This window comes from Solea senegalensis, linkage group LG1, assembly GCF_019176455.1.
Source record: "Solea senegalensis isolate Sse05_10M linkage group LG1, IFAPA_SoseM_1, whole genome shotgun sequence".
Classification (NCBI taxonomy): domain Eukaryota; kingdom Metazoa; phylum Chordata; class Actinopteri; order Pleuronectiformes; family Soleidae; genus Solea; species Solea senegalensis.
Genome location: NC_058021.1, coordinates 41340110 through 41363841, shown reverse-complemented (window position 1 = coordinate 41363841; position 23732 = coordinate 41340110).

Below are 23732 nucleotides of genomic sequence, written 5' to 3'. Positions count from 1 at the left end.
ATTAGCCCTTACTGTATATATTTAGCTGGACACCAGACACGAGAAGAATGTCTAATAATAAAAAAAAACGAGATCATGCATTTTTGTTAACGTGAAGTGGTGAGCAAACATAATGGGTTCATTTCATCAGCATCTAAAAAACACATAAGAAGCCACTAAGCAACCAAACCTTGGTGCTGCTGAGATGACAAGAGTTGCTGCAACTTCACTTTATTAATGAATGCATTCACTCACCCCAGCTTAGCTGTTCAATATGTGTGTGGAGGAAAAAGGAATAGAAACTTGTAGTGTGGCGTTAATCCTTTCTATCACCAACTGATTCCGGAGCTTTGTTTGGAGGATGGGAGGTTCAATGTCTATTTCACAGTGGACAAAAAACAGTTTGACATACTTCTTCCTCTGAGCAGAGCATCAAAAGACTCGTTACAAGCGCTCATTACATTCCAGAAAAATTGAGATACCCTCGTGTTTTTCGCGTGCGTTTCATTCACTCATCATTTAAGAAACAGTGTGTTTGTGGGTGCAAAAGAAGCTACATGTGACCGGCCTTCACTCGCCGTGCAAAGGTGGCTGAAGTGAGTTGAGGTGGGCTTGTCCTTGCACAGCTCCAACCAGACTTCTGCACACACCTTGATACAGTGACACAGAGGTGGTTTGGTTTGAAGTCTGTAGTGTGTGCCGTGACCCCTGGCAGGGCCTATTACAGGAAATGTCTCTGTGGTCTACATACCTCCAACCTCTCTGGCAGCCACCTAGCAACATCAATTACACCCACTGCAGCTCTAGCCTAGAGCTACCCTAGTATATTGCCATCACCACAGGGGTAATTGGTCCACTATATACTTCCAATTACAAGCAAGTCTCTGCCTATTTTTCCAGTCAGTCGACACTGGTCTATATTAGAATAGCTATTATAGCCTGTAGCTTCACGATGGGCATCTGAGATCGTATTGAACAAGAGGGGGAGGAGCAGTGTACTTTGCCAGGGGTGATCACAGTGATCAGCTGAGAGATAGTGACGCATTCACTTTTTACGTTTACGTTTTATTTCTATAGTTCAGATTTCTATAGGTGACGTCACGACTGGTTGCCAGGCATAAATTGCATCACAGACAGAAGCAGGTGGAGTCAGCATCTAGTGACGATGAGCACATGCTTATCGTCATCATGTTACTGAATATAAAGAAGAAGAAAAGACATGTGACACAGAGGAAGAGAGGAGAGCTTAAATCATCTGAAGATTTGAAGAAGGTCCTGTTTGTTTGTCATCAGTCAAAGCTGAGTGCATTTGCATATTTGATTATTTTTAATGTCACATCGTGACAACGACATGCATTCTAATTGGTTAGATGTGGACCAGTTGGATGCAAAGCTTTGAGAAAAATCTGCCTCGGTCTGAAAAGATAAAAGCTGCAACATTATGAAAGTGCTAGTAATTGCACCAAACGACTAAAGCAAACAAACAACAAAAAAACACATCTGGTGTGTGAAGGCCTTGAGTATTATTTATGTTCTTTGCTTGCTCATTCCTCTGGGATGGATGCACTCTGCACATGCACAATGGTGTCTCCTCCCCCGCGGCGAGTGTGACATCCTCTGCAGTGATGCACACATAAACTGTCGTTGAGGTTGGACCTGTGACCTTTTCATTCACAAGACAGTTTCTCCCTCCACCGCACTTAAGCCGCTGCTTAAAGTGACCGGCCAGTTCTCTAACAGACAGGACGACAACAGCAATTAACTCCATTTGCTATAGAGTGCAGGATAATGTAAATGTCTCATGTCATTTCTGTGTGTAATCCTGAAGTTGACTGATATTAGTCTTGGCAGCTGGAGTGCACGTACACACACACATACACAATTATGCACACACGTGTACACTCTCTTATTAATTCAGTTTAATTCAGTGACGCTCTGTAGGCGCGGCATTTTATTTCTGAAGCTTGTGAATACATCGACCAGAGTGACAGCAAAGGGACATTTACATATGTACAATAAATAGTCATATGAACAGCATATGTTGAGGGTCTAGTCTATGCTATGCTCGTCTACATGTCATTACATTACATTACATTACAGTCTACACATATACAGTCTACATGTCGCTGTATATGTGTGTGTGAACGGAGTAAACTGGAGTTTAACTGGAGTTTAAAGCGAAAATAGACCATTTATCATGGTAATTTACGATGTTCTTGCATCCAGTAAAGGTGTGCGTTTGCCTACATCTGCATACAATTAAAATCAAAGTGAGTGTATGTGTGTGTCATTCCAGATTCTGCAGCAGATAAAAGGTCAGTGAAGTACAACACAGCCTTAAGCATTTTAGGTGGTGTACAGTCAAAAAGGCAGAGAGAGCAACACACTCCCACTCATCCACACAGACACGCACATTCACGCACACCCACAGTTTACACAGCTATTTTTGGTTAGGCGTTTGCCTCAGGTTCCATTAATTTGGACATGCTAACCGAAGCCTTATCTCTAACCTTAACCATCACCAGTTAATGCCGGTTAATCCCCACCTCAGCCTACCGACACATCAAACACGTTCACACGTTCGAAAGGCAATGCCAAAATCCAGATGTGAAAACCACACACAGACAGATGCTCTCTGATGGCAAATATAAACAGTAAGCTATGAACACAACAGCACAAGAACACAAAAACAGACACATGTAGAAAACACACATGGGTGCACACATACAGAAACACCAGACCCGCTGGCTGAGGCACCGGGGCCAATTAGAATGCCAGGACCCATGCATCATGTGAGGGAGCCAGCTGTCTGCGAGCTGCCCTGATGAGCCTGTCCTCACTGTGCTGTGTAAGCCCTCTGCTCCTGGGAGGCCTGGACCAAATCTGACACAAACACCAACTCAAGCCGTCTTTTCTTCACTCCGTCTCCCAAAACACAGCAGACAACACGCAACAGGTTAAGCGGTTGGTTTGTGAGTCCATCTTTTATTCTGTTTGGCTCACTGTTTCACTGGTGAATATATTAACACATTAAAGGGCAGCTTGTTCAGGAAGATCCGTATCTCTGCTGCTCTGCTGTGGTGTTGGAAGCAGCGATATTATCCAAAAGTAAGACCTCCTTTGTCATGATTAATGTTGCAGCTGGTTCAAGTTGAATCTCTTTTTTTATCGGTGCTTAACAGCGGTGAGTTATGTCAGAATATTCTTGTTTGTCTCTCCATTTTCCCGGACTTAAAAGTCTTGAAATCATTATCTCTGTTTGTGCCAGATAAGCAGCAGCAGTGACCCAGTGACACAAGGAGTAAAATCCAATATACAGGAAACTGCCAGTCCCACAGTTTTCACTTTTTTTTGCTTTAGCTATTAAATAGAATTGTGACAAGAACACTGAATAATACATGTGTATACTTGGAGAATTGATATCTATCAAATCCAGGGACTGTTATCCCATGAATAGTGTCTTTATTTTCACGATGACGACACAGTTGAATTGCAGCGGCGTCCTGTGAAGCGTCCGACCTTGACCATCTGCTGGGTGTGAGAAGGGCCGACGTTTCCCTGAGGATAGAGCGGTGCAGCAGAGGTCCTGCTGAGGGTGAAGGAGAAAGAACACGGATCCAACAAGAAAGAAAGTCATATGAAATTCAATTTCAGGGCAGGTTCGGTGGAAGGACTGGATGTTCTGTGCACTGCAGCTGGTTTCTGTGTGGGTATTTGAATGTGACCATCAGGTGACGTCAGTCGCGTGCCTCAGCGTCACAGGGTGTTTTGTCCTTTTATCATAAGTCACCCTCCACGGAGGCAGGCCCACCACAGGCTGGGTGTGTGTCCTGTGGTTAGGTGGTCACCTTGGCAACCCAGGTGGCATCTTTTGTGTTTTTTTTGTCACAGCCAGTGACTGGACCTTTCAGCTGTGTCAGCCAATTCTTGGATTGCCTGGATTTCCCCAAGGAGCTTTGCGGTCAAACTGGCTACAAAGCCCCCGCACCCCCCACCTCAACCGGGCACAACTCCGCGTCCCAGCCTCGGCCCTCTTCTTCATCTGCTGAATCGGAGTAACGCGGCCTCTTGCGTTCATGGACTTCATCAAACTCATCATTCCAGGAGACTGTCAGTTCAATAAGTTGGACCAGAGAAGGCTTCTTGTCTGTCCACAGTCCCTGGCAGTCTTCAGTGGTCCCAGTTCAAGTGCTTTCAGGATGTGGGTTGTCAGACTGTTGTCGAGGTGCTGGGTGTGTTTTTTCGATACCTTCACTTCAGCACCTGGTTGTGTCACCAGGTGTATCTGCCAAATGTTTTATATGATTTAAAACTTGACTTTGAGCTCTCCTTATACCAATTGTTTTATCAAAACAATTTGAGCTACAGCTACATGCTGTTCACTGCAAATGACCTGATAATAGATCTTGGAATGAGACGGATTTACAGACAGGACTGTACTTGAAAAAATATTACAATAGTCAAATGTAAATTCAATGTCAAATGAGCAAATCTGAGCGAGACTAAACCGAAAATCCTTCTGCCTGATCGGACATGTCTCCAAGTTGAAGCAGTCACAGCAAATGCATGTGAGAGGAAAAAGTCATAATTATTACACGTATAACAAATGATACTAAAAGATGCAGCCCTGCTGAAAAAGGAGTCTTTTCATGAGATCCACTTTAAAAAGTGTATTTTACATTTCTTCTTCTTTGGCTTTGGACAACGAGTCCTTCTTTGTGAGTTCCTCCCACACACGCAAACAATTCTGCTCATTTGTTTGCCAACAAATTAAAAGAATACATTTCACAGTGACTGTGGTGGTTACCACGATGCCACCCAGGGTTGCTCCGACAGGATATGGGCACTTTCTCCTGTTAATATCTGTTAGCACTACAGTGAAATCATTAGGGTGTAAAATCTCAGACAAGCTTCGTGTGAGCCAACAAAGTGCAGGCACCAGTTAACTGTCAGTGGACTCGCTCCAAGTTTTGTCTCTGATCACAGAATTTATTGTTCTTTTTGTTCATTTTTGTCGTTAAAATTGAAAACTCCCACGTCATACCGCTAATAGCATGTGCAGCATGTATGTACACTTGAAATACTACATGTGCAGACTCATTAGCGCTACGACACAAGTTCGTCTGGAGGGCAAACGGCGCTGAGTCCTGTTGCAGGGCATGATAAGTGAATGAAATAGAGATTGGGTTGGAAGCTGCTGTCACTGCCAGACACATTGGAAGGTTGATGTCTCGTCGCCTCAGGCCCCCAGGGACTGACTGGTGAGAAAGAAACAGCCTGTTTTGTATGTCTCTGTGCTTTTGCTTTAAAAGTGTCCTCCTCAGAGCAGGTGGGTTATCACAGCACAGAGACAATCGGCTTTTTATTCATCACTTGTACGTGAGCTCGCCTTTCTCCCTGTTAATATGCAGATATTTGCACAAATTGGGGCTTCCAGTTAAATTCGAGTGTACATGCACACACATTCAAGCGCACACACTGAGCAAAGACAAAGGAGGAAATGAGAACCCTTTCAGTTTTAATTAGTCACTGCTGCTGTGTTTTGGAGGCGGTGCAAGGGGTCAACAGTAATTGGGTTGTTTTCATATTGAGGCATTCAGAGCAGAACGGGATGTGGGTCACAGTGAACTGATCCCCGTATCCCACTGTCTGCTTTCCAGCCCTCTCTTCCTGCCCCCACCCGCTTCTCCTCCTCCTCCTCTTCTGCCACCCCCATCCACCCTGGCACCAGCACGCTCACTGGAAAAGACTTGTGGATGCTGGCATGCCTGGCAACTGGAGAGGCGCCACAGCACCGCCCTCCCAGCACAGCTCCAAGTCAATTCTCATCAAGACCAACTGGAGGAATCTGGAGAGCTTGGCCGTAACGTGGAAGAACAGGCTTATGGGAACATGTCTGGGAAAACTGAAGGGGGTGAGAGCTCAGGATGGAGGAGGAGGAGGAGGAGGAGAAGGAAGCACAGTCCCTGGAAGTAATGCCAGGATTTTCTTCATGAGCATAACCAGGAGCGCCGAAGTGTAGCTTGCCAAGCCAAACCGAGAGCAGCCAGCTTATAGGAATGTAGAGAGGGAGATGATAGAAATGGTAAGACGACGGAACTGAGGCAGTAATAGCACTGCTCTGGAGGATAGACACCATCCAGATGGTCAGCTTACTAGCTATCAATAAATTATTTTATTGGCTTCTTTTAACTGTGTGAAGCCCGAAGTATAAAACTTTATTTTTACTCGGTGTCTGTGCATCACACGTGAGGAACGAGTCTTCATTTGCATACTTGTGTTGTGCCAAATCCAACGCATTAATATGGAGAGTTAGAATCAGTTACGCACAAATACATAATGAATGTGCATAGGCTCTGCAAGCAGTGAAGTGCCTTTAAGGGGTAATGTGATACAGCAGGACAATGGCAGGAGAGCTTCCAAGCTGATTGCACTGGGCAGGTTGGAGTGCCATCAAAACGATGTTGGAAGCACCACTTTGTGACAGACGCACATTAAGATGAAATGGCCTTCAAGGACTCTGGTATTGTGAGGCTGTTCAGAGTAAGTTATAAAACCAAAAAGCAGCCAGGTTTAGATCTGCATCAGGGTATTTGGTCTTTTCATATACAGTTAATATGCCTTCACGTCACACTCTAGATTTTCTCTCATTTTCTCTCTCATTTTTGTCTTTCAGTGATTGAAAATGTCTTCATTTGAAACATTGAAAGTGAAGGAAATGTGCATAAGCTTCTTACTGACCATTTGTGACAGTCCCTTCACCGAAGAGCCATTGTTAAGTCATCACATAGCAAATGTAACCGAGCACGACAGACCTGTTAAGCTTTGGTTTTGTCCACATGTCCGTGTGCTGTGCGTGGAGCTTTTAGTCAGGAATAACCCTCGGTTTAGTTTATTCACTCTATAATCCAAACTCACAAAAACTCAAATGGGAATGGAGTCGCTATTTGCTCTAATCCACCAGTGATAGGTTTACACGATCATTTTATTTATTTATTTATTATTCTTTTATGAAAGGCCCTCACCCAGACCATGCAAAGAGTGAGCATGACGTGCTGTGTGACACCGGTCTGTCCTGTCTGTGGCGCCGGTAGTGCGGTAATAAACCCGACCAATCATCTCACTCAGACCGCACGGGAGGATCTGCTGGCGTCTGCTGACCTGCACACCTGTGTGTGTGTGTGTGTGCATGCGTGTGTGTGTGTGCGTGTTCGTGTGCGCTGACAGTGTTTTTGTCACGCAGTCTTCACAACAAGCACGTTGTTGAAAAGTGTCAGATAATGTGCGGCCAAAATTCACAATACCACTGCAGATGGTTGCTAGTGTTTTTGGGGGTGGAGTTTTGACAGAAGGGAGTGGGATGTATCAGTTGTATTTTCCAAACTTACAGACCCTGGCTTTAATTGGCAACCATATGTGTCACTGGTGTTTTTCATGTAAATGTGACCAGTTTTCATGACCATGTCCACCTGTGTGTGTGTGTGTGTGTGTCAGTTATTACTCATGTTGTGGGGACCTAAAGCTGTTTAAACAAGCATGAAGTCCCCATAACATAAATGATTACAGTTTAAGGTGAAGACATGTTTGGTTAGGATGAGGTCCTCTGTAGTCATGGAAACCAGACTGTGTGTGTGTGTGTTTCTCTTTCATTCAGTGTGAATATAAATTATAAAACCAGAGGGCTTTTCTGTCAACTCATAGAGTTCATGTAGTAAAGTATAAGGTTTCAGGAAATGACCTCACTACAGTACCTTAGGTGTTTGGGCTTGACCAATCCGCATCATCCTCTGAAATAAATGTGTGATTGGCTTTGTTACAGATTGTTCCATTTTGTGCAGTTGATTATTATCAAATATGTAAAATAGAACCAGGTCATAATAGCACTGAACAGATGAAAACATGAGTATGTAGGCACAATGCCCTTCTATATAACAACTTGTGAATGAAATAGCACAGATTTAATTGTGCATAACATACAACACATGCTGCATCCTCTTCCTAAAGTAAAAACATGGTTAGCCACAGCTCAGCATTGCTCCATGCAGCTGGAGAAGTTCATGCCAAGGATTTAATTTCATCTTTCTACTCACTGGTTCTGCTTTTAATTCAAAGCCAAACTACCACCGCAGTATCCTCACATCTCTCAGCAGCACTGACTCTCTCTCCTCCTCTCTCTCCTCCTCGCTCTCTCCTTCTCCTGCCCGCTTTGTTTCACTTCCAGCATCCAGATCAAATTGTTTAGAATCTCATGTCTGCGGAAATTTGCTGAAACAAAATCCCGCTGCAGATGGTGAGATTTCAGTTTGACGGAGGGAAAACCTGGAGGAGCTGGAGTGATTTTCATATCCTGCCGTGGCGCCGCACTTTGAATCATCATTAGTGTGATTAATTTTCTCTCCTGTCCTACAAACCTCGCTGGTGATTCTCCTTCAACACTTTGACCGTCGGAGAAGTGACAAATGTGTTCCCATGGAAACAGACCTGTCATGCTGTTGTCACATGAAATCCAGCTCAGCCGGAGAGGAACCAGCTGGTGACCCGAGTGATGGCACATCAACACAACAGTGTGACTTTTGACAACCACGTTGCCTTTAAACTGCATTTGAGCTCTGGCTATTACTCCGAGACACATACGTGTTGCCGTTTCTTTTAGTCTCTTTGTCTCTGAGCCTCCCTTTGCCCGCGCTCTGTCTGTCTATCATTTATCTGTCTTTTATTCCTGTGCTCCTGTGGTCTGCCTCGTCTGCCCAGGCTCAGCACAGATCAGTTTGATGAGACTGACCAGTTGAAATACAGCTGCCTCAAGGGGAGAACAAGTCTTTTTTTTTTTTTCTTTCTTTATCCTTCCAGGCCAGGGTGGTCAGGAAATGACTCTGCTCACATGGCTCAAAAAGAAGCTCAGAAAGTTCTCAGTAATCGGAAAGAAAGAACAAGGTTATGACAGACGGATAAATCTTTCACTTTGCTGAAATTGTCTGACCCCACAGGAGGGTGGAGTGGGTGTGGGGTGGTGGTGGTGGTGGTTGGGGGAGTAATTATCTTACAAGAGTGAGCACAGAAAGTTGCGATCCACACATTTTGTCCCTTTCATTGTGACTGAATAATGTAACTTCATACTAATAACACTAAATACTGTAATACCAAAACAAATCAGTGAAAAGCTCTCCAGTTAAATAATGGCGCTTTTCCATTATACAGTTCTAGCGCTACTTGGCTCGGCTCGGCTCGACTCGTTCTTTTGCTTTTCCATCAGTGATAGTACCTGGTACCTGATGCTGTTTTGGTACCTGCTCTGGTGAGGTTCTGAGCGAGCTGAGCCGATACTAAGATGTGTGTGTGTGTGTGTATATATCTTTATATGTGTATATATATATATATACATGTACATATATGTATCTTTACATGTGCATATATATATGTATATATACATGTATATATATGTATATAAATATATATATATGTACATATATATATATTTGCAGCATTACAAACTATTTAGTTGCTGATGATCATTTCACATTAAAGCTTGACTTGAACAGAAGTGAAGCTTGCACTGATCTCTATTATCAGGAGTGTTTGTCAGTGAGCATTGCTCGGCCATTCATTAAAATGGCACACGTGAATTCTTGCATGTTTTTCTTTTTTTGTATTTAATTTTTTTTTTTCCCCCACAGTGGATGAGTGTAAAATATTTCATGGACTAATGGAACAAGTAGGAGCCGCCACAGTAAGCTGTTATATGAAGAGCTGGGAGATGACAGGCTGCTGCACGCCTACAGCTCTTTCAGGCAGGTAAGCAGCTCCTTTCACACTACCCTCCTGTTTGCACAGCATAACAAAAACATCAAGATCATAGAATGGTGGAATGTGGCCAATTATTACCTGCTGTCCTAATTAAAATGATATTTCTGTAGTTATTCACGATAACCTCAGATGTGACCTTATGTGACCTGCGTAAAGTGCCGGCTTGAGCGTACGCTCCTCGTGTTACTGAGCAGTCGTAGAGGTGTAGCTGATCTGCTGAAGCTCTCGCTGTCTTCTGACTTCATCACAGCAGTGGGGAGTAGTTTGAGCACAGAAAGCCTGTCATGATATCAATACCTCTCTCCATCTGCCGCTGTTTTAATCAGTCTTATTGTGCAGCGTCCGTAGGCCGTTTATCGGTGCCTGACTGAGTCTACCCACAGCTCGGCTCAGTGATGTGCATCCAACATGTCGACCTCACTTCCCTTCTTGTCTTAATCCAGCCCTCTGTGAATGTTCCCATGATTAGACATGGCTCTCAGCATGTGTGTCGTTGCTTCCACAAGGTGGGAGGAGATAAATCAATCCACTCGCACAGAAAACGTCTGTGGATTCTTTTGAAATAATTGCACCAGGGAGCCATGTGTATTTGTATGTGTTACCTCTTTAGGGCCTTTACCGGCATGAACATTGACCTTGTCAGGACCAGACGTCAGTAGTGGGAGTGGGAGACCAAAACCTGGTCCTGATGAAGCAGATTTCTGAGGAACAAGTTCAGAGCGAATATTTGAATTGTGGTTATGTTAACAGTTTATTTAGGTTAAGTGATTCATTTTATTTCAAGAGAGATGGACTTGACAGTGAGTTTGACCTAAAATACAAAGAATCCCGAATTAAATGTTTCAGAAATGAATTCTACTGCTCTAAATATCTGGTCTTTCAGTCGTTTGATTAGATAATTTAGGATTGCGATTTTTGTGTGGATGAAGTGTGTTTCTGTGTTGATAAGGCTTCAGTCATGTCTGATAGTATTGCATGACAGAGCCTGTTTTCAGACAAAAGACGCAGCACATACTGTTACATTGTTTCTCTTCACGAAGACCAAAGAGAGGCGGAATAATAACGTAAAAATCACCCGAAAGTTCTGCACTACAGCATTACAGATGGTGTTTTACTTTAATGCATGTGCTGTATGCACAGACTTGCATCTGCAAGACTTCAGCTCTGCGCTATGTGATGAAGTGATTAGGAAGATCGGCATGAAATATTAATAAGACATATTTAGAAGATTGTTCGTATTTGAGGGGTCATAAAGCTCAAGGAGTGGTTTGACAAATAATCATGTGGTAAATTTAAATATGTCTCTTAAAGTTTTACTGCAGTGTGCCACGGAAATTGACTCCAGTAGCTGCAGAACTAACCAACTCAGGCTGTTGTACTGTAAATCTTTATAAGATGCATAAAATGACGGGAATTCATCACACGGATGCAAGTTACACAACTTGGATGAAAACTTTTCCGGGCTGTACTTCCTCTGGTCGGTCAAGGGCCAGAGGTCATAGTTCACTTAGTATTATATTGCCCCTGCACTGCTTGGAAAAGATAGATGCAGCATGACAGTGGCTATCAGGGCTCAGTCTGCGATCTGCTATGGAAGTGGCCACAGAGAGCGGACTCAGGACATATTGCTTTGGTTAATGACTGGTGACACTTGCAAGATTTGTGAGCTTTGAAGGTCGCGCCCCCGCTGAAGTCCCACAAGGAGGGGGAATAAGTCGTGGGCCGATCTCCACCGATAGCTGCAGGAATGGACATCGCCATGATTCATCTCTGTCTCATCGCTCCTACTGCTCAGAGCCTCCATGGACGGCCGCGCTCTGTGACACTGGCCAGCTCTCAGCCAGTGACGGGGGCCATGTGTGAAAGCGCAGGGCAGTGTGTTGGAAATGGAAGCAGTCTGTCTTTCTCTGCTCAGCTCAGACAAGTGTTTTCTAGAGTTCTTTCACCATTTGACTCTAGAATAGAATAGAATAGAATGCCTTTATTGTCATTATACAAGTTGTACAACGAGATTTACTTGACTTCACCTTGAAAGTGCATACAGCTCTCAGTTTTATGTTCATGGTATCATTCCCACTGCTAACGGTAACAGTCGACAGTCAGATTTGTTGTTTTCCTTTGCTTCATAGTACCTCCTCAACATGGGCGGAGTCATCACCACTCAAACACAGACCAGTGACGGTCAAAGCAGTTGTTTCCGGTGTAACTGAATCATTAGAATCCGTTTGTTCACAGAATGGTTCAGTGCTTCCTGCACGACCGGAGCGCAGACTCCGCCTGACACTGAACTGAGACACGACTGAACAGCTTTCACCAGTGCTGTCTCCTCTGTGTAATATTGAGATTTTAGAAACGTCCTTGCTAAATTCGCTTTGATTCTTGTGTTGGACGTCGCACTCATGACTCTTCCAGTGATGAAAAATCACCAGGTACCAGGTACTGTCCCGCCCCTAATGGAAAAGCAAGTTGTTGAGCTGAGTCGAGTGAGTGAGTAGTGCTAGAATTGTATCATGGAAAAGCTTCAATAGGTACAGCACTGTGATACGTTTGTTTCATTCCTTAAGGGTTAACTAACCCCCTAAATCACATTTCTCAGTAAAACAATGACAGTTTATATGTATCTAGTAATGCTATTTGTTGATCCAGGTGCAAATCTTCACACATTAGTGTCAAGTATTGAAATTATAAATGGTGTGATATAAATCAGCAGATCTACTGCCTGTCTGGTCAAACACCAGCGACCATTTAAAATCAACATTGGGTGGAGTTAGCCCCTGAGGAGGGGAGTTTAGTTACCATTTAATGTCTAAAACCAGACAAATATTATATAAAAAAGAGCTACTGATCGTGTAAAACACTAGGTTCCACATACACATGTACATTTTCAGTTGACATGGCCTGTTCCTCCAGAAAAATACTGCGATTTTAATTACAAACCATGGGGGTTCTTGTATTTGTACAAGATTTTGTGTCATTTTTTCTACACGTTTTTCCATGTTGCATGTGTCAGTTCAGCTGGCAATTAAGAAGTCATGGAGACATCCACCAAGCAGTGGACCACACGGCACCTAACCACAGTCATAACTAGAAAAATGGTTGTTATTATTACCCTCTGCATTAAACACTATCACATTAATATGCATGACTGCAAGTGATGTGATGTTGGTTCAGTGGAGCTCACATGTATACAAACATTCAAACATTTATATTATGATATCATTAGAAATAGAGGTTCCATCAACATAAACATTGGTTTGGATCATCGGGTAAACGGCATACAACTGTTTCTGTCTTTATTACAACCCTTTTTTTAAGTCACAGGACAAAAAAAAATAAACAAAACAAAAAGCCCCAAGTTTTAACAAACTGGAGTCATCCTTTAATCCTACTTGTTCTGCAGTATTAGGTAGAAAGCATGATCAATATGTGCCAGACAGTTCTCATTTGCAGTTTTCTTCCATAGACAGAAACATCTGTGTGTGTGTGTGTGTGTGTGTGTGTGTGTGTGTGTGTGTGTGTGTGTGTGTTTTTATAACAGTCACTCATCCATGCACAGAGAAGGTATTAAGATTCATGCTGGGATTCCAAGGAATTAACCACGGTGGATTTAAACACCCCATCTCTTGTGTGCTTTGTCTTCATTAACCCAAAGATCAATATGTCATTGGCTCAATTATGGCAGACATTGATGACATTGAGCCCGCGTTCCTATTTGTTCCGAGTCACTTCATCCCGCCCTGAACCCCATCCATACAGCCCTCTGTGTCTGCCACCATCTTGGGGTTTTTTTGCCTCCTGCAAGTGAATTGTAATGATGCTGTTTGTGGAGGAAACCGAGCTTGTTATGATTGTGTGTGCAAAGCTCATGCATGTGCCTCATGGGAGAGAGAGGTTATAGAGATTAAAGTGAGGCAAAAGGAAGAAATATCAAGACAAACTGGTGTTAGAGCAGAGAAGAATCAAAGGAATGCTGCTGCTGCTGCTGCTGCAGGTGGATAGATGTGCTCTTTAGTCATGTATTAACTAAGCTGATGCACTGGAGCAGGTTGGGTTTCCTCAGTTCAGCAACTGCTTCTCCAAGCACTTTGATGTCATGCTAAATCAGAGCCCGGGAAAGTTGTGCTTTGTCATGCAAGTGATTTCAACGCACGAAAAAGGAAAAAAGAAGAAAACTTCCTTAGAAAACACACAGAAACAAACCATAATAAAGAACTCAGGGCTGCTCTTAAAATTTAGATTGCTGCTTTCGGATGATTTCATGCCCGCTTAAAGGTTTATTTCTTTCTTTATTTATTTCTTTATTTAGCTTCTCCTTTATTCATTGTCATTTCAACCCCGCTCCGTAAAGAGCCATTTCAAAAGGGCTTTACATTACCCCCATTACATTTTTCAATTTCATCTTGCGGAGGGAGCAGGGGCAGAAAGGCTCTGATGTTGAGTGGGACGGCGGTGACGAGCAGCGCTCCTGATGAAATACTGGCTCTAGTTTCACAAGCTGCTCCTCGTCTACGCGACAAACGACACGTAGCCAACTGATTCGGGCGAGTGTGATGAAGACACAGGTCAGCAGAGCCGAGAGGAGCAGGTGTCACCGAGCCGTGTTTAATAGGATCTGCCCAAGCCTCTTAGACGTACAGTGTTCCATGAGTCCAGAGCCGTGCCCCACTTTCAGGACGATACGACTCATCATATAATTACATGGAGATATATTGGACTATGATATTTTGTAATGAAAGCAGAGCGGTCGCGTGTCTGCAGATGCTGCTATTTTAACATTTATTCAGTTACCACTTCATAATTCATGTAAATTTGACACACATGCAGTTCCCAGGGCAGGACCTCAGTGGTCACACAAACACATGTGGCTGGACACGCTGGCACAACAAAGCGCCTGACGACTGTGTGGTCAGCTGCTCATGACAAAGCCTCTTGACAGCTTTTGTCTTTATTTAGTTCTGTCACCTCTCTGGCTGTGAGTCAGCTCTGGCCTGCAAATGGGTTTATTGCCTTACTTAGGTTGCTACGGCTCACAACTCTGGAGAGACAAAAGCCATTGTAGACATTCCGTCTTCATCACTCAGCAGACTGCCCGCTGTGTCTTAGCCTTTGTGTTGGCGATGGTTAGACAGAGATCAAGGTTTGGCTGTGGTTAAAATTAGAATTAAAAGGGCACAGAGTGGACACAGAAATGTCATCAGAGCGCTCTGGCACACTCGTCGGTTCCGTACACCTTTGAGATCTTAGAGGAAATGACACTGACAACTAGGGCTGCAACAAACCTTTATATTTATAATCTATTTTCTTACAAAATATGTACATTTAAGAAGCTGAAAACTCAAACATTAATAATCAGTGAATCTGTTGCATCCCTACTGTATATGAGACCAGCCTTATGATACACTTCTGTGTGAATATGTCAAAAAATAATTCACTCAACATTCACTAACCAACAAAGTGGATGTGTTGCTTGAATCAAGCTATTTTTCCTGCCTCTAATCTTTATGCTAAGCTAATCTAAGCTTATCCTCCTCTACAGGACTATGTCTCAAGATTCACAGCGTGTTTTACAAACAAAGTTTCTAAAGAATGTTTTTTGCCCTCGTTGAAAAGTTGAGCTGCAGGAGTCATGCATGTGGTTATTAAAACTTCATCGTTGAAGTTTCTTTCATAGTGCGATGATTCAAAAGACACACAGCTGGATCTCAGTGAACAATTATTTTACCCAAGGATTGTGTGAGACTTTTTAGAGTTTTGTGCACGTCCATGCCAGTTGCTCAGAAGTACCGCTGTAAAAGAATCTTTAAATTGTTTTGCAAAAATATACAGAGCCCCAGACATGACATGGGGGGAGAAGACTCTAATTTGTAGCCACAAAATATTAATTTATACGCACAAAATACTAAGTCGTGGCCACAAAATAAGTATAACTGTGGGTTTATCATTCCCATCAACAACTTGGACAGCTGGGTTAGCAAATGGAACGCACCCTCCCTTGAAGCTGTGACACTAAAGTAAAGTTAGAAAGATATTCACAGATTCTGTGATCAGAAACATTTAAATCAAACACGTGCGAGACATAACAGGTTACAGCCTCACTTTCATCAAAAAGAGCTGGAAAAACTTTATTGCCCCTCACAGCTCTAAAGGCATTTCATGGAATTTATATTAATATTATTAATTAGTATTTTGTGCGCACATTCTAACTATTTCGTGGCCACGCGTTTTTTTCCCACTATGTCGATTTTATTTTAGAATTGAGTCCTTTTATAGCAGGAGAAAAATACAAACAGAAACTACAAATATAAGTGAATCTACAAATAACAAAAACAGATGGAAATAAAATACAGTATGAAGAAAAAAAAAATCCCCAATAACTAATGTAGAAAAGCAACAAGCATATATTATATATACATCATTTAATGTTGAATGTAATATTAGTATATGTACAAACTGTATAGTCTATTCTGTTTGTACAATCTTAATAGTTCTACATTCATATATGTAGAAATGCATGTTTATTATTTATTAGCTTTACGTTTACTGTGACACTGTAAGAATTATATTATCTTATCTTAAATATAAGCTAATGTATCATCATTGTAAACAACAAACACGCAGCGTTTACTTGGGAAGGAGGTCACATAGCACTTTAAATGAATGCTTTACTTTAAATATCTCTACCCTACACTCTGGTAGTAATTACACAGAATGATGGGATGCCTGTGCACAGTGAGTGTGTAACTTAACAGTAGCTCTATGTAGCACTCACAGTAGCAGAGTCTCAGCCCTGCATTAAACCTTGCACTGTTGCCACTGCGGCGCACACGGAGATTAATATTTTCAAGGCAAACACAATTAAACCTGTGGGTTGATATACATCACTAGAGGCGATGTGAGGGAGATGTAAGCATCTGTATCCTGACGTGTTGCGCAGCTTCCTGCCTTCTCTCACATAATGCTGCACATTTGTCACCCCCGCTCCCGCCTACATGCCGGGCCGCTGATGTGCACAGGAGAGTTCACGCTCTCTGGAGTGGCAGCCTCACTTTTATGGCAACATGGTGGTGCAGGGTGGACAGCATCCACTGATGGATGTGTGTATTATTCAATAGACTTTTTACTTGTTCCCAGTTATGAATGCACAGCTCTGTCATGGTGTTATTATCCTTTGTGGCTGTGCGCCTCAGGATATTAGGGAAATAAAGTTGGCATGCCAGTGACAGTGGCTTTAAGGAGGCGCAATAATGATGTTTTAAGTAGGATTGAAGAGAGCAGGGGTTTTAATATATCAACAGTTCTTTAAAAAGTTTCGGTTGAATGTACTTTAGTACTTTATTTGTTTACTGTTTAAATGTAGTGTGTGTTTCATTTTAGAGATATTTGTACTCGCTTTACGAAAGGCCACCATCATGGTTTGTCTGTGATAGCTTTATACATTTTTATCATATTCATTCAAACCGTCACTCATATCTTGATAGAAATACATTTGTTGCAAGGATATAAACAGCACCAGTCATGTGATTGGTTAGCTTGTGTACATGTCAAATGTCACCAGACCGTGAGCCAGACTTAATACTCTGCCTGTGCATGACGGGATATAGAAGCAGCAACCGGTCTACAGACAGTCACTTCAATTTCTGAGACAAAACTTACTCTAAGGGAAGAGACAAAAAAGATGGACAGTGCTTTTTTGCTCGATCTGTAAATGTGTTATATGTGTATGTGGATTCTTTACTTATGTAGCATACTGTTTGTGGGGAGGCTACTTTCGCAAGAGCACTGAAGTAAGGGGGTGAAGGTTTAAGCTTTTCAAAATAAAGCCTGCTCTTGCTAGCTGTTCCTGTGTTGTGGACGGCATCTTTAAGTGTAAACTTCCTCCACAAACAACAGCAGAGACAGTCGTTGTCAAAAACTTGACCTTTATATCCAAAACAACCCAACACATCTGCAGCACTATGACCCGGGTTATACTTAACGTGTCAACGCTCATCCGCCCATTTCACCCGCAATCACACCTCCAGTTTGAGTCCTAATGTAATGTGAGTATGAACGGAAGGAAGCGAGGGCATGTAAGCACATGTGACGTGGTTCCTCACAGAGGCGGGGCACAGGAAGTCTCACCCAGCCCTATAATCAGGATAACTGAGACATATCATTTTTGTTGTTGTCAGTACAGAGATTACATTCTGTGCCGTTTTTAGTAGTCTTAAAGTGAAAGTTAAGGTTTGGTGTGTAGCGTTTAACGACGGGGTCAAAGACACATGCATGCATAACATACATTGTTTATTTTGTGTCTATATCTGAGCTGTATTGCAAAGATAATCTGTGTTTTTTGCCATTCCTGCCAAAAACAGTAGACTGATAACCTGATTTGCTGGTAACCTTACACTTGGGGAACACTGATGACAAATATCTTCCTGGGCGGCCTTGACAGCCGCAGCCCATATATTACTGAAGGGTCACCTTGGCCCGGTCCCCATCTCATCACCAAATAGCGTTCAGTGCCTTCTCTCTATGGACCAAAGCCATACTTCATGGTGCCATATTTCTTACCTGCTATAGCATCTCAGCCTGTATCAATATAAATAGCAGAAAACTGATAAACTCGGTGTGAATCCTTGTAGTGTTCTGCAAAAAAGACGCTCAAGAGATTAAAAACGGCCTGCCCTCTCTTTCACATGAGAGATTATACACACACATGGCCGCACTCATGCAGACACACACACACACACAGATCTTAAACTGTCATGCAGAGCATCATGTAAGACAAGCATCATAAGATTAAGCGTTGATATGTCACAGCAGCATATAGCCTTGAGTATGAAACAGTGTCTGGCTTGCATTACGGTAACTACAAAAGACATTATTCCAAATGTAGAACAGGCCTTGTAGCAATTGTAGGATGCAGCAACTTAAGACGTCCAATAAAAGTACGAACCACAATAAAAAGGGTGGCTGATAGATGCTGGTTACCTAGCAACAAGCGGCTCATCGAGAACTCAAACAATAGCTATGGGTCCGTGCTCTGTGGGCAAGTGTCATATCATTTGTTATGATTAAGCAATGGAAGGCAAGTCCAATTCAGACAGTGACGGAATCATGACGGCGTTAATGGCTCCATTGTTTCTGCCAGACCACGAGCTCGACTTAATACTCCGAGTCATTGTTTTGTGGAATCAGCTCCATAAAGACAAAATTATCTAATAACTAAATAAAAAATAAATAAAACTGTGGTCTTCAAGGATGTGTTTGTGAACAAGTGTGTGCATTTCCAGAATGTGGGTCTAATTAATAGATATTTCATGTGATTATGAAGTTTGGTGTCTTGCTCCTGTGGTCTGCATGTGTGTGTGTGTGTGTGTGTGTGTGGTGTGCTGAGTGGGAGGAAAAGTTTGTGGACTTGACTGCCAATAAGAGTGCATGCATAAACAGTTTTATGTAGCGTGTGTGTGTGTGTGTGTGTGTGTGTGTGTGTGTGTGTGTGTAGAATCTGATAGTTACTCCCTTTTCCCCCAGTGTTTCACCTCCGATCAATGCCCTCCCACAGGAGGCCCCATGACTTCACTTACAAAGAGATCCTGTTTCCTTCTCCCTCTTGTCTCGGAAACAAGAGCCTCCTGAAGTCTCCAAAAGCCAAAGAGTCTTTTTTTCCCAGCCATTTTCCTTTTGGGTAGCCTCCATTTCATTATCCAGTCTTTTATGTTAACCGCTCATTTGTTGGATGGCCCTGTGCTGACTGATACGCTCAGTGCATGAAAGGTCTCATACGAAATGATTCTCATCCAAACAGTCTGTAGTTTGATTGTCAACACTCTTTAAAATAGCTTTTTATATTTTTCAATTAATGAAACTACAGACCATAACCTCTGAGTAAACCCCACACTATAACTTGGTTCTATAACTTCCTCACCTGCTGACCACAGTCTGTCAGGTTGATACCAAGACCACCAACACCGGGACTCCTCAGGGTTGTGTACTAAGCCCCATTCTGTACACACTCTACATCACCCTTAAATTTGCTGATGCAGCATTCATGAATAGGGCCAGGCATTGCTGCTGATTTCCTGAACCGATTTGTTCCTAATTCCATAAAATTGTACACTCTCTCCTGGAGGGTACATGGGAGTTTGCCCAACCAGTCTACATGTGCTTTGTGGACTTGGAGAAGGCATTCGATCGTGTCCCTCTTGGAGTCCTGTGGGGGTGCTCTGGGAATATGGAGTAACAGAACCCTTGATAAGAGCCATTCGGTCCCTGTAAGACCGGTGTCAGAGCTTGGTCTGCATTGCCTGCAGTAAGTCGGATTTGTTTCCAGTGGGAGTTGGACTCCACCAGGGCTGCCCTTTGTCACTGATTCTGTTCATAACCTTTATCGCTTTGTGGCTCGGGCACCCGGTTAGGATGCCTCCTGGACGCCTCCCTGGTGAGTGGTTCTGGCCACGTCCCACTGGGAGGAGGCACCGTGGGAGACCCAGGACTCGCTGGAGAGACTCTGTCTCTCGGTTAGCCTGGGAACGCCTCAGGATTCCCCCGGAAGAACTGGACGAAGTGGCCAGGGAGAGGGAAGTCAGGGCTTCTCTGCTCAAGCTGCGACCCACGCGACCCGACCTTGGATAAGCGGTAGAAAATGGATGGATGGATGGATGGATTTGATTTGATATCAATTCATTTAGAGTGGAAGTCGAATTCAGATTGTTCTTCTTCAGAAGACAGCAGTTATGTTGTGTTGTTTTGAGGTGACAAATGAGTGGACAAAGAAACAAATCTGTCCTCCAGAGTGGACAATCACGACACCAATGCATCTGAAAAGTGGCGCGTGAGAGGATTTCCCATTCTGTCAATGTTTGCACACAGTACACAGGAGACGGCATATACAGTATAAAAAAATTGATCGAAGGACTTTTTGAATCGTTCCTGTTTGTGTGGTGTCCAAATAACAACCTGACACTCAACATCTGTAAAACAAAGGAGGTGATAGTGGACATGAGGAAGGAGAGGAGCTGACACCTCCACTCACCACTTTATACCGGTGACTGCGCAGTAGTCAAGTTTCAAGTTCCTCAGTGTCCACATCAATGTGGACTTCACCTGGATATACACCACAACCTTCAGCTGAATAGGAAGGCTCAGCAGAGGCTGTACATCCTGAGAAAGCTGAGGAAATTCAGACAATCACTAGCACGTCTCTGCAATTTCAACCACTGCAGGACATCAAGCTTTAAAGACATCTTAACCACTTATTATGTATACTATTGTATTTATTTTCAGTTAGTGGTGTTTATTCATCATTCTTCTTATTCTATTATATATTCTGGGGTTTTCTTTTGGGGGCAAATCAGAAATACTGTTCTACTGTATATACCAGGGTATGTGGTTGGAGTGGCGCTGAGGAATTATCCTTTGCTCCATCTTAATCTAATTTCACAATCAAGTATAGATGTGAGGAAGATGAGATGATATTTTATTGGGAATAAATCTGCCTCCTGTGAAAAGACCGTAGCTGACTTTGCTCGACCTATTTCTGCCACTGCATTTGTTGGCGATAGCGGTTACTTTGTTACCTCGAGAGCTCAATATTTTCTGGTACTTGGTATAAAAAGAACCACCGATCTAAAGTGGAACATATTTCACAAAATTGACATCATGCTATATTGAATAAGACCTGAAACTAGCAATTGAGACCATTACCGTGTCAGGAAAATGTTTACTGACAACATAAATCAAGTGTGAAGTAGACACTCCCATTTAAACTGAATGGCTGGTGGTTATTCAATATATTCATAATATAGTCACGTTACCTGGTTGGCCACAGAACGGACCTGGAAGACTATCTTCATTTTTATATAAGGTCTATGATTGCATTACTATTATCTTTATTGTTTACTGTCCAATTTGACTGTGGAGTCAAACATGCTCAGTAGGGAGCAGGCACCTAAATGTGATATACGTGCCCAGCCATGGAAAAACCAGGAGGGGGCATTTTGAGTTATTTACAGATTCTGAAAGTGTAGTTTCTTGATGATTCAACAATGTCTAACACATGGAAATCATGTGTCACATGAAAATATTTGAAGAACATGTGGCCATTTGAATGTAGGCACTCCTCATACTGGTTTAGGGAGAATTTCAGCTAGTTGCTAAATTGTTAGCATCACAGTCAATACTTCATACACAAAGCTGTGTCATTCACACGTTATTCAATAGCAGTTGCTCACATGCTCCTGTTACATCTTATAATGAGATCATCTGATCAAACAGAAGTTTCGATGATTTTAAAACAACAATACTGAGCTAGCTAATAACAATGTAGCCACATAATGTTGTGAAGCACACAGTGGATTATTAAAAGATAGTGTCTAATCCCTGTATGTGACTGCGAATAAACACTAACGTAACGTAGAAGAAAGGGGGTTTCTTTTCAACGTGCGTCATGTCTTCATCTCAGTAGTAACTACTGTGTCTGTTCGCTAAATAATCCATTAGTTTGTTGTTCATAAGCTCTGGAGAAAGGTTGCGGCTTTTTCTTCCGTAGTATTTCCGTAGTTGAGCAGAAGTGAGTTCGGTGTCGGCATGACCAGAAGCATCTGTCTTCGATGAGAAGTGCAGCCGAAGATTAGCACTGTAACAGCCACAATTTAGTTCTTCTGCAATGTGTTTTTACTTGTCTTCATTCAATGATATAAAAACACACACAGTAACTATCTTCCACAGGAGCGGCTGCATTTAAAGTAGCCATGTGTTTCCTCTGTGACGAGCAGCTGAATCGGTTTTTCTTTTATGACTTTTTCTCTCATAATTATGACTTTCTTATCTCGTAATTATGACTTTTTATCTCGTAATTATGACTTTTTATCTCATAATTTCGACTTTTTATCTCATAATTATGACTTTCTTATCTCATAATTATGACTTTTTATCTCGTAATTATGACTTTTTATCTCATAATTATGACTTTTTATCTCGTAATTATGACTTTTTATCTCATAATTTTGACTTTTTATCTCATAATATGACTTTCTTATCTCATAATTTCGACTTTTTATCTCATAATTATGACTTTCTTATCTCATGACTTTTTATCTCGTAATTATGACTTTTTATCTCATAATTTGACTTTTGTATCTCATAACTATGACTTTTTATCTCATAATTTTGACTTTTTTTATCTCATAATTATGACTTTGTATCTCATAATTTTGACTTTTTATCTCATAATTATGACATTGTATCTCATAATTTTGACTTTTTATCTCATAATTATGACTTTGTATCTCATAATTTTGACTTTTTATCTCATAATTTTGACTTTTTATCTCATAGTTTTGACTTTTTTTTATCTCATAATGATGACTTTTTTTATCTCATAATTATGACTTTTTAATCTCATAATTTTGACTTTTTTATTTTTATTATCAAGGCTAAGTTTTACCTCTCTCTTCCATGCATTTCCCAAGCACCACTATACAACACAATGTATCCAAAAAAAGAGCAGGTCAGTTTGGGGCATTGAGGCAGGCTGCAAGCTTTAGTTTCACCACAGTGTTCAAGCTCACTCTAAAAAGTAAGGTTCAACAAGTTAGTGCTTACAGTGGCATTTTTAGGGAAGACTAAATGAAAGTGTCTGGCGACTGCAGAAGGAGCAGGTGGACAGATTGATGATTCTCAGCCTCTCAGCTTAGCAAATACAGATGGTACAATGTGTAAATGGAGGCTTAAGGACGGCGACACAGAGGAGGAGAGAGAAGCGGATGCAATAAGACATGTTCATCCAAATTGAGATTGTGAGCACAGCCGAATGAAAACGGAGCGTGCTGGAATTAAACGGGGGAGATAATGGGACAGAACGAGGGGAGGAGATGAAGAGCGGCAATCGAGGTGGAGTGAGACTACATGGGGAAGATACAGTGAATAGGCAGAGAGAGGGCTGTGCTGAGAGAAAGAGCTGTTTA